Genomic DNA, 12396 nt, shown 5'->3' with positions numbered 1-12396 from the left:
ATCTTGGGTAGTCATTATCCCATACGTCACTAGCTCATGGACTCTTGTTAATTACATGAAAGAAAACATAATTTATGTAAGAACTTACCTGATAAATTCATTTCTTTCATATTAACAAGAGTCCATGAGGCCCACCCTTTTTTGTGGTGGTTATGATTTTTTTGTATAAAGCACAATTATTCCAATTCCTTATTTTATATGCTTCGCACTTTTTTTCTTATCACCCCACTTCTTGGCTATTCGTTAAACTGATTTGTGGGTGTGGTGAGGGGTGTATTTATAGGCATTTTAAGGTTTGGGAAACTTTGCCCCTCCTGGTAGGAATGTATATCCCATACGTCACTAGCTCATGGACTCTTGTTAATATGAAAGAAATGAATTTATCAGGTAAGTTCTTACATAAATTATGTTATTTGTTTTACCAAATGCACAGTCTATGGTATGGAAACATACTTTGAAAACAGCCCCCCTCCCTGCTTAGATCTGACATAACTGGTGATGTTGGCATTTTTTTTACTTAAACTGTGATCCCTATTGTTTTCTATAAAAGGCACACGTTCTTTTAAAATATTTTGGGGCGCAGGGATTGCGAGACTACCCCAGATTATTTCCTTAACTGCACATATGCAAACAGAGTTCATGCTATATCTGCATATTAGTTCTTAGCAAGGGTTCTTTTGTTCCGGGGGACAGGGAAATCAGTGAAAAGAAAAAAACCCCATTAAATAATAACCTTTTTTGAGAAAATAAAATTGTATTATTCATTGCAAAATTGTTCTCAGATATGAATGTACCTCATCATGTAGCTTACAATTGATGTTCAATGTCCCTTTAAGCTTGTGTAGATTTCAACAAGTAATTTGGTAATGTAATGCATGTCATGTGGGTAGGAGTAAGAGAACTTGTCTATTGTTACCTGCCAATCAAAATGATAGATATAAGTCTTCTTAGTTCTGAAAGCCTGGGGATTTTGTTTCCCTAAGAGTGATAGGTGTATGTATGTATTGGGTACTTGTAAAGCACGGCTAATCACCCGTAAGGGTTTCAAGGCACTGCTCATTTTTATCGACCTCGGAAGGATGAAAGGCTGAATTGACCTCGCCGGGTGTCGAACCTGCAAACCTACAGAGCTCAGCCACAGTGCCTTAACATGCTGAGCTACCAGACATGGACCCTTGGACCTCTTTGCCTAAAAGAGATAAAGCTGTACCTTCATTGATAGGCCAAAATATACATCTACGGTTAGCTAAATTCAGTTGATAATTTCCAGGCACTTCAGAATCGGACTAAATTGATAACCTGCAGGAAATTTCTCTTGTGAAATGCACATGTGGGCTTTAATAAGAGGCTTCACCCTGGGTGTTTATCTTTCCATAGTGTAAACTACTAAGCTCTGCACCCAGTTCTATACTCGGTTTATCAGATAGGAGAAAACATAATTAGGGAAAGGGAGAAATGATACAGAGAAATGCTGAGAGTGCAACAGGCAGCAATTTACTGGATAAAAAGATTTTACACAGAGAGGGAAAATGGAGATATTTAAATAGATGTAAGAGTGAGATATTTTAGACAGAACAGGATATAATTATGGTTGGGACAGGAGTGGGGAAGGTAAATGTTTATTTGAGATGGAGAAACAAATGTGAGAAAAGGACAAAATAAATAGGCCTAGGTTTCAAGAGGGATGCAACAATATTAGTGGCCTATTGTGTGTTAACATCTCTCAATGGCAATCAATAGCCCTTCTATTTTTACACTCATATTAGTCCAGTTATTTTTTTTATCACACAAGCGATAGTCTAGGGCAGTGATGGCGGACCTTGGCATTTCAGTTGTTTCCATGATGCACGACTGGACAGCAGAGTGCCTAAGCATCATGGGAAATGTAATTCTGAAACATCTGGAGCGCCAAGGTTCGCCATCACTGGTCTAGAGCATGCTAACATCTGGATGTGTGATAGCGTGGGTGTGCTGTCTTCCAAGCCCTAAACTGATGGTGCGCTAAGTTCTTCATGTAGTATTCTTCAGAAGAAAGATTGACAATATTTACCAATTTAAACATGGTCCAAATCTTTATCATGACCAAAAATCTTGATTTAAAGTTCAAACCAATGTGTTTTCACCTATTTGCTTACTCTATGGACAGCTGGTCAGCTGCAACTCCATTGTTGAAAGATTTAAATTGCCAATGCTTAGACAAGATTTCCAATAAAAAGGTACATACAGAAGAGTATTGAATTGCAGTCCATGAATTAAAAATATCAATTGACATTGCAAATGAATCTGCTTTTATTACAGCATTTCTGAATAAGGAATCTATTATAAGGATTGTATTTACATGCATATTTTAAAAGAAGATATTCCAATTCCATGGAGTTAATTTTAAAATTGTTTTTAAATATGGAGTTTAATTTGGGGGCTGAATATGAATAAAATGTTGCTATTTCTCGCTAGAACAAAAATGAAGACCCATAAAGGATCGGCAAGCTTAAACTTAAAACTGCAAAGTATTGTTCATTGTTTAAAAAAGAAACTTAAAAAGAGCCACATTAAAATGCACAAGCAATAGGTAACATTAAATGTATTTTGAACGCATTTGTCGATCAAGTGAATTATCTTTTATTTTTCTTAGTGTTGTACTATGAGACTATGGACTAGTCTATAAACCAGGTTCACATTATACACATGACAGTGGGATAGGACCTAGTCATCAGACTTCCTAATGTGATACTGGACACAAAATATCTTAGTTCAGGTTGGCATTAATGATATTGAGAACATAATTACATCTACAGCTGTGCAATCTTGCTAAATATTGTCTACCCCCCCCCCCCCCCATTATGTCTGAAGTGCTCCTTTTGTTATTTCTTAAAGGGACAGGCAGATAACAAAACCACACTGGGCCTTAGGACAGGGGCTGTGGCGGGATCCTCCCATTTTAAACGTGTCCTTTCTGGCTTTCCCTTTAATTAGTCTTTCCCAGATGATATACAGATCCTTCCTGTATAAATATGGCAGAATAATTTTCTGTACAGCAACACTGTGGTGGACATCTTGAAAACCCTACTGCAATGTTATAAAGAAAAATCCAAGTTCAGTTTTGCACAAGGATACACTAAGGGACCAGTAGTTGCCAGTAGTTGCCATTAGTTAGATGATCCAAATTTAAACAACTTTCCGATTTGCTTCAATTGTGTAATTTGCTTTGTTCCCTTGGTATCCTTTGTTGAAAAGCATACCTAGGTAGGCTCATCAAAGACATAAAATTGGGTTTCAAGCCTTTTATAACTGAGCCTTTGACTAAATTACAAAAAAAATAGGAGCATTCAGGTAGTACTGCTACTATGTATATGTTTCTGTTCACCTTTTCAGTCTTTAAATGTGTCTAATGTATTGTTATTTGATTTCTATACTATAATTTAATTTTCCCCTTTGATGATGTTGCATTATTTTCTTTTTTTAATGCATATCTCTTCTAACCATACTTATAACCCCCTATTAAACCTCACTTTGCATTTTTCAAACTATCTTTAAATAATTTATTCTTTCATTTTTATTTCTTTAGCTGTAACGTTAGTCCAACTTTCTCTTTTGTTACACTCCCATTTTAATAGAATATTGCCCTTGAAAATAACCTTGACATGTTTCATTAAAATTGGCAATCAGGATTTTAAAAAGTTAGTTCATGGCTATTTGAAAGAGCAGCCAAAATTTCTTAAACAAGAGTAGAACCTTATCAGAAAAATATGTCAGTTTTGTCCTTCAGGTTTGCATTAGACAGCCAAGTCGATCATATTACCTGCAGGTCGTTTTTAGATTCAACACCTTGAGCAGCTGCCTCTCTGCTTCATTATAAAAATAAAAGGTTTACACTTCTGCCCTTGATGCTGGGGGAGAGATTAAATCAAGGGCGTTTGTTCTCTGCGTCTCCAGCAAATATAAAAATAGAATTAAAATAAAATCAAATAAAACAAAATAAAAAAACCAGATGATGACAATTATCCAATTGTCTACATATTTTATACAAAAATATTTGTTCTGTGGCATAAAATAGATACATATATTGCATAACATACGTATTACAATACTTTAAGTTAAAAATAACTGGTTTATTATATTTCAAAACTGGTTTATGTTATTGCAACACAGACCAATTTCTTGTAGTTCCAGGCCCCTTGTTATTATCTAAACCAGTGATTTTCAACCTTTTTTTTGCCATGGCACACTTTTTTACATTAAAAAATCCTGCGGCACACCACCATCCCAAAATTTTACAAAATTACACATTGTAGCCTAATACAGTATGTATATATAAATATACAGTATATATATATATATATATATATATATATATACACACACACACACACTGTACTGTGCTGTCATGCCATGCCTGCTACAAACTATACATGACATATTGAAACAAGCAAAAAAAAATTTTTTTGTATTTAGTTTTTATTGAGGTTATGGAAAGATACAACATATATGAAATGCCATAAAATATAGATATCAAATTATAAGACAAACAGAAACATTTTGAGTAAAGCGAAAATAATACATTAAAACTGTATGGCTAGTCATCTTAAACCTCTGTTTTATATTATATTCTGAAATGAGTTCCTCTATGAAAACAATGGGCTACTTTTGAACCCAACAAAGCTGATGGACACTGGGAGAGGAAATTGGCATTGAGAATGGTCACTTTTGGACCTAGTACTTAAGAGAGCAAGGTGCGGAGGATCAGCCGGCCCAAGCTGCTTTAAAGAGATGAAGAAGGGGGGGAGAGAAAAAAAGATGAGAAAAAGGGAGGAGCAGAAGGAATGTGGGGGGGGGGGAGGTGCAGTAGAACTCTTGTTAGAAGTGGGGCCAGTTCTCATAGGACTGATTCCCTAATAAAAAACTAGTTGTGTAAAATTAGGGATAAGTCTAACTAGACTCCTTAGCAGAGATCTTAAGTAAATAGCTTAAGATCATTGTATGTGTGTAATGGGTGAAACCAATACATCTTGTACATGTATATATATTTATGACAGCTCCCTGTGAATTATCTTTTCAGGATAGAACTGACATCAAACTAGCCAGGCGCATGCAGTAGCTATATAACTCAGTAAATAAGAGTTTCAGGAGTATATATAAAAAGGATATGGAGGTATTCTCGCCTTGTGTACATAAGTTGGAAGACGTCAGTGGCCGCAGTCTGAGACAAGAGACTCAATAACTAGGTACATGAGCAGTTATCCATATCTGAATATAAGCAGTGTAATGTATTGTTGTTGGCTAGGGATTTGTCCTATAGGTCCCATCATTCTGCCCAGTATAGGTCACATATTAAATGGTATTCTAATATCCATATAAGTTGAGCTAAAACATACAGTCTAGTACTCCTCGTGTCAGACAGAGCAGCCTGAAAGTAGGATCAGGTAGTGTCCCATAATGAGGGAAATTAGATACAAAAGAAATGAAAGTTAGAAACCTGAATGCATTATGATTGAGACAGATGTCTGAAGCTTTATGTCCCTGTGTATATAATAGTAATTGGTGTAGGACATATGTAAATATCACATTACAATGATAGACTATCCACAGTTCTACAAATGTGCATACAAAACAAAAGAACAAGCCAAGATCCTACGTAATAATGACATATAACATTGCCGTGTAGCCTTACATGCAGGTTCCTAAGAACTTAGAGATAAAACAAACATGCACCCTTTTTATTTGCTGTAAACTCAGTCACTCGTACCAAATTTCTCAGGCTTACCAGCCGTCATAGGGGCTCTTAGTAACTGGAGTTTGCTAGGCTGTATTCTGGGTTTTAAACTTAAGCCTGATATCCAGGGTGACAAACTCTGAAAGTGGTTAACATAACATAAGTAGTAAGGACCACTGTATGATCTCATGTGACATATGTCTCTTCCCTTTGGCACCTTGAGAAGTACCGTTAGGTAGAGGGAGTGTTCGGCTCCGGGTGTATGTCCACACTATACCACTCCACATCTCAAGGCTTGAGGGGTTCCCGTCAGCTGACAGGGCTGTTGCAGGTATCTCCGTCCTCTGTGGGATCTCAACAGTCGGTTATGTCTCTGGTGGATATGGAGGGACTTACCCTCAATCGAGACCCTGGAGACAGTAAGAATCAGGAGCGGATGAGTAAAACATAATGCGGCAGCTAGGCCAGCGGAGATCGCGGTGACAGTATTATGTGAGATGGAAGACTCAGTCTCCAGTGGTTCAGGACCGCCCGTCTGGCAGTGCAGCTCCGTCTCATGAATCTCCTGGGTCAGTGGAACATAATTAGGAGTCGCGTAGGCATTGCAAGTAAGATTAAAGGAAATTTTCACCTCTTCATACAGTATCCGTAGATGGTCCTTAATGTCCATGTATGTCTCAAATGACAGACGGTCATCATAAGTCTCCACCGCGATGTCGTGGGCATTGTTACTAGTAGGTTCCAGAGGGTGGGAGTAGTTTGCCATTATGTAAGACTGACCGCTAGACTGTTGTTATCTGAGTGAGGAGCTCTCGTTTAGTGCGTAGGCGAGCCGTAAGACATTAACTGCCCGTCATAGTAGTTATACAGCAGAAGCGATGTTGAGGCTTAATCCATGAATCAGCGACCCAGGTATAGAGGCTCTCTGACCTCCCAAGTTGAGGGGTTTCAAAAGCAATTAGGCACCTTGTAATGATCAGGTTTACTGGGCTGAACGGTCTGGGATATATTTATTTATAACATGTTGCTGGAGCTATAGCTCCGTGCGACCGTTCAGGCTCAAGGCTAGCCCCGCCCCCCCAAAACAAGCAAAATTTAAAAAATATGTCACACTGTTGTCAGTCTGCCGCGGCACACCTGAGGATCTCTCACGGCACACTAGTGTGACACGGCACACTGGTTGAAAAAAAAACACTGATCTAAACATTAGTAAAGAGAAATGAAACCTAAACATTTTCATTCATGATTCAGACAGAGCATATAATTTTCTATTATCATATGGGCTTTATTTTCTTACGTATCCTTTTCTGAAGCAACAGCAGTGCACTACCAGGAGCTAGCTGAACACATATGGTGAGCCAATGACAAGAGGCATATAAGTGCAGCCACCAATTGGCACTAAGCTCCCAGTAGTGCATTGCTGCTCTTGAGCCTATCTAAGCTCCCATGGTATACCAAGGATGTCAAGAGAACAAAGCAAATTTGACAATAGAAGTAATCTGGAAAGTTGTTTAAAATTGCATTCTCTGGGGCCTATTTATTAATGTGCGAGCAGACATGATCCGCTATAGTGATTCATGTCAGCCACACATCGATAAATGCAGACAGCATACGCTGTTGGCATTTATAATTGCACCAGCAGTTCTGGTGAACTGCTGGTGCAACTCTGCCCCCTGCAGATTCGCGGCCAATCGGCCACCAGCAGGGGGTGTCAATCAACCCGATCGTATTTGATTGGGTTGATTTCCGGTGATGTCTGTCAGCCGCCTTAGAGCAGGCTGATTATGGACCGGTTATGGAGCAGTGGTCTTTAGACCGCTGCTCCATAACTTGTGTTTCTAGTGAGCCTGAAGACTTGTCAGAAATACGGGGCATCAAGCTCCATACGGAGCTTGATAAATAGGCCCCTCTGTCTTTTCTTCATGTATACAGGAACACCTTTGGCTCTAATCCTTTAGAGCTGGAATGGAACCACCAAACGATACCCCTTTCAGCAGGACACAGCAGACAGCAAAAATGACATACAGGGACCTCCACAGAGCGCGGAGCCAGTCCTAGTGCAAATGATTGGTAGGAGGTGATAAATAATGATCAATGGAGGTTCCAATAAAAATTAAAATTTATTAAAACATTAATAAAAACAGGAACCAAGAGGTAGGGCATATAATTACCCCCTCTTTTAAAATAACATGCAACGAGTTTCTCAGCACCACTCAGGCATATAACACATACTGATCATAGCTCTTATATATACACCAACCTTACCAATCAAATTAATTCAGAGAATGACAAATACCTGAGAGTTTCCCTCCAAGGGGCAGGCTCTCAGCACTTTAACCCTTCGTCTATGGTATATATTTCTCACATTTGATAGAATTAACTATAATAATTTACAATATAAAATCTATATAAATTGTATTTTATATAAATATATATAATCCAACATATTATCAAGAGATATTTTTTCAAAAAAGTGGTTTCTGTTTAATCAAGTGTACACTCTTTAGTGAGCGATAAATATAAAGGTCAAAATAAACAATAAATATGATGTTAGACAGACGATATATGTGTTGCTAATATATGTATTATGGATTGAATACCTGAGTCATCTGATGGAGATACACACAAAAAAAAGTTGCAAACTAGCGTGTTACACAAACAATATATGTGATGTTTTATAAACATATTTGTACCTGAGTCATCTGGAAGAGGTAGACAGAATAAAACCGAGATTATAAAAGAAAGAGGTGCGTGTAAACAATATCGTTTGGTCTGTGGTAGTTAAAATGATTGATAGGGTGACGTCAGGTGAACTACTGCCAATGGGGACGTCTCTACATGATAAACATCACAGAGCAAACGTAAAACATGTGACTATGTGATTACATCAGATACTTAAAGGAAAAAAAAATATATGAGCGTGTAATGATTCTAATCTCATTGGAATACAACGAGACAAACGGTGTGTGCAAATCGTGTGCTGCTAATGGCTAACCGTTGCGGGGCAACAAGTGTCAAGAGACACTAGACAATGATAACTATAATGAAGCTAAAGTGAACTAAAAATATGTACATAAATCGATACCTCAACGGAACATGGGTAAAGGAAGGATCTATACTCCAACTTATTAAGATGAATTGATGTGAATAATAGATAACAAAATGTGATAAGTAAGGAGATCTAATAAATATACAAAACCTATGATATTCGTGAGGTGATATGAGAGTAGGGGATATGTGTGTAAGAGTGTGATAGGTATAAGGGTCAATAAATATAACTATGGGAGTGCAATTAATGCCAATGGTGCAAACCATAAAACTATGTATTAAAGGATTGATAATAGAAAAAATGATATATCATATGAAATAATAGGAAGAGGTGGGTGTGATATGTATCATATTTATTGTTTATTTTGACCTTTATATTTATAGTTCACTAAAGAGTGTACACTTGATTAAACAGAAACCACTTTTTTGAAAAAATATCTCTTGATAATATGTTGGATTATATATACTGTATATAAAATTTATATAGATTTTATATTGTAAATTATTATAGTTAATTCTATCAAATGTGAGAAATATATACCATAGACGAAGGGTTAAAATGCTGAGAGCCTGCCCCTTGGAGGGAAACTCTCAGGTGTTTGTCATTCTCTGAATTAATTTGATTGGTAAGGTTGGTGTATATATAAGAGCTATGATCAGTATGTTTTATATGCCTGATGAAGCAGACTTGGTGCTGAGAAACTCGTTGCATGTTATTTTAAAAGAGGGGGTAATTATATGCCCTACCTCTTGGTTCCTGTTTTTATTAATGTTTTAATAAATTTTAATTTTTATTGGAACCTCCATTGATCATTATTTATCACCTCCTACCAATCATTTGCACTAGGACTGGCTCAGCGCTCTGTGGAGGTCCCTGTGGGTCATTTTTGCTGTCAGCTGTGTCCTGCTGAAAGGGGTATCGTTTGGCGGTTCCATTCCAGCTCTAAAGGATTAGAGCCAAAGGTGTTCCTGTATACATGCTGGAAAGCACAGCAAGCTGGGTTGCTGTTGATCACCCAGTCTGCAACTAATAGCACTGTCTGAGTGCTTCATTAAAATGTGAGTACCCTGTGTGGGTGAATACAAGCCTTCTAATCTGCTTATACTGGTACACACAAGTGCCTCTCTTTTTCTCTCCCTTCTTTTTGTAGTCATATTTGGGGGAAAAATATATTAGGAAATATTTTTCTTACCTGGGGTTTAGTCTTTTTTTCAAATTGACAGTTTTTTTCTTTCAAAATTTGTGGGCAAAATTAGGCCCGCGGGGGCCTAGCGACAGCTCCAAGAATCTTTTCCAAGGTTCTCGGTGCCCTACTCTCTGTAACCAGAGAGCAGGGTATTGCGGTGTTTCCTTATTTGGACGATATCTTGGTACTAGCTCAGTCTTTACGTTCTGCAGAATCTCACACAAATCAACTAGTGTTGTTTCTTCGAAAACATGGTTGGAGGATCAATTTACCAAAGAGTTTCTTGATTCCTCAGACAAGGGTCACCTTTTTAGGCTTCCAGATAGATTCAGTGTCCATGACTCTGTCTCTAACAGACAAGAGACGTTTAAAATTGGTTGCAGCCTGTCGGAACCTTCAGTCTCAGTTATTCCCTTCAATAGCTATGTGCATGGAAGTTTTAGGTCTCATGACTGCAGCATCGGACGCGATCCCCTTTGCTCGTTTTCACATGAGATCTCTCCAGCTTTGTATGCTGAACCAATGGTGCAGGGATTATACAAAGATATTACAATTAATATCCTTAAATCCCAATGTTCGACTCTCTCTGACTTGGTGGTTAGATCACCATCGTTTAGTTCAAGGGGCTTTATTTGTTCGGCCAACCTGGACTGTGATCACAACAGATGCAAGTCTTTCAGGTTGGGGAGCTGTTTGGGGATCTCTAACAGCACAAGGCATTTGGAAATCTCAAGAGGCGAGATTACCAATCAATATTTTGGAACTCCGAGCAATTTTCAGGGCTCTTCAGATTTGGCCTCTGTTGAAGAGAGAACTGTTCATTTGTTTTCAGACAGACAATATCACAACTGTGGCATATGTCAATCATCAGGGTGGGACTCGCAGTCCCCAAGCTATGAAAGAAGTATCTCGGATACTTGCTTGGGCGGAATCCAGCTCCTGTCTAATTTCTGTGGTTCATATCCCAGGTCCCTCCATACAGATGTGTTTTCTCAAATTGTTCAGATGTGAGGTCTTCCAGAAATAGATCTGATGGCCTCTCATCTAAACAAGAAACTTCCCAGGTACCTTTCCAGGTCCCGGGATCCTCAGGCAGAAGCAGTGGATGTTTTGACACTTCCTTGGTGTTATCAACCTGCTTATATTTTCACACCTCTAGTTCTTCTTCCAAGAGTGATCTCCAAAATAATCATGGAGCAATTGTTTGTGTTGCTGGTGGCTCCAGCATGGCCTCACAGGTTTTGGTATGCGGATCTTGTTCGGATGTCCAGTTGCCAACCTTGGCCACTTCCATTAAGGCCAGGCCAGATTAAGGTCCGTTTTTCCATCAGGATCTCAAATCATTAAATTTGAAGGTATGGAAATAGAACGCCTAGTGCTTAGTCATAGAGGTTTCTCTGACTCAGTGATTAATACTATGTTACAAGCTTGTAAATCTGTTTCTAGAAAGATTTATTATCGAGTTTGGAAAATTTATATTTTATGGTGCTCTTCTCATAAATTCTCTTGGCATTCTTTCAGAATTCCTAGAATTTTACAGTTCCTTCAGGATGGTTTAGATAAGGGTTTGTCTGCAAGTTCCTTGAAGAGACAAATCTCTGCTCTGTTTTATTTCACAGAAAGATTGCTAAACTTCCTGATATTCATTGTTTTGTACAGGCTTTGGTTCGTATCAAGCCTGTCATTAAATCAATCTCTCCTCCTTGGAGTCTTAATTTGGTTTTGAAGGCTTTACAGGCTCCTCCTTTTGAGCCTATGAATTCTTTGGACATTAAATTACTTTCTTGGAAAGTGTTGTTCCTTTTGGCCATCTCTTCTGCTAGTAGAGTTTCTGAATTATCTGCTCTTTCTTGTGAATCTCCTTTTCTGATTTTTCATCAGGATAAGGCGACTTTGCGGACTTCATTTAAATTCTTACCTAAGGTTGTGAATTCTAACAACATTAATAGAGAAATTGTTGTCCCTTCATTGTGTCCTAATCCTAAGAATTCTTTGGAAAGATCCTTACATTCTTTGGATGTAGTGAGAGCTTTGAAATATTATATTGAAGCTACTAAAGATTTCAGGAAGACCTCTAGTCTATTTGTTATATTTTCTGGTTCTAGGAAAGGTCAGAAAGCTTCTGCTGTTTCCTTGGCTTCGTGGTTAAAGCTTTTGATTCTTCAAGCTTATTTGGAGTCGGGTCAAGCCCGCCTCAGAGAATTACAGCTCATTCTACTAGATCAGTCTTCACTTCATGGGCTTTTAAGAATGAAGCTTCAGTTGATCAGATTTGCAAAGCAGCAACTTGGTCTTCTTTGCATACATTTACTAAATTCTACCGTTTTGATGTATTTGCTTCTTCAGAAGCAGTTTTTGGTAGAAAAGTTATTCAGGCAGCTCTTTCAGTTTGATTCTTCTGCTGATGTTTTAAGTTTTTTCTTTTCATTATGAGACTCTTGCGTGGAGTTC

Source organism: Bombina bombina, chromosome 3 (genome assembly GCF_027579735.1).
Source record: "Bombina bombina isolate aBomBom1 chromosome 3, aBomBom1.pri, whole genome shotgun sequence".
Lineage (NCBI taxonomy): Eukaryota > Metazoa > Chordata > Amphibia > Anura > Bombinatoridae > Bombina > Bombina bombina.
The sequence above is the reverse complement of the archived record's forward strand: the minus strand, read 5'-3'. Positions refer to the sequence as shown.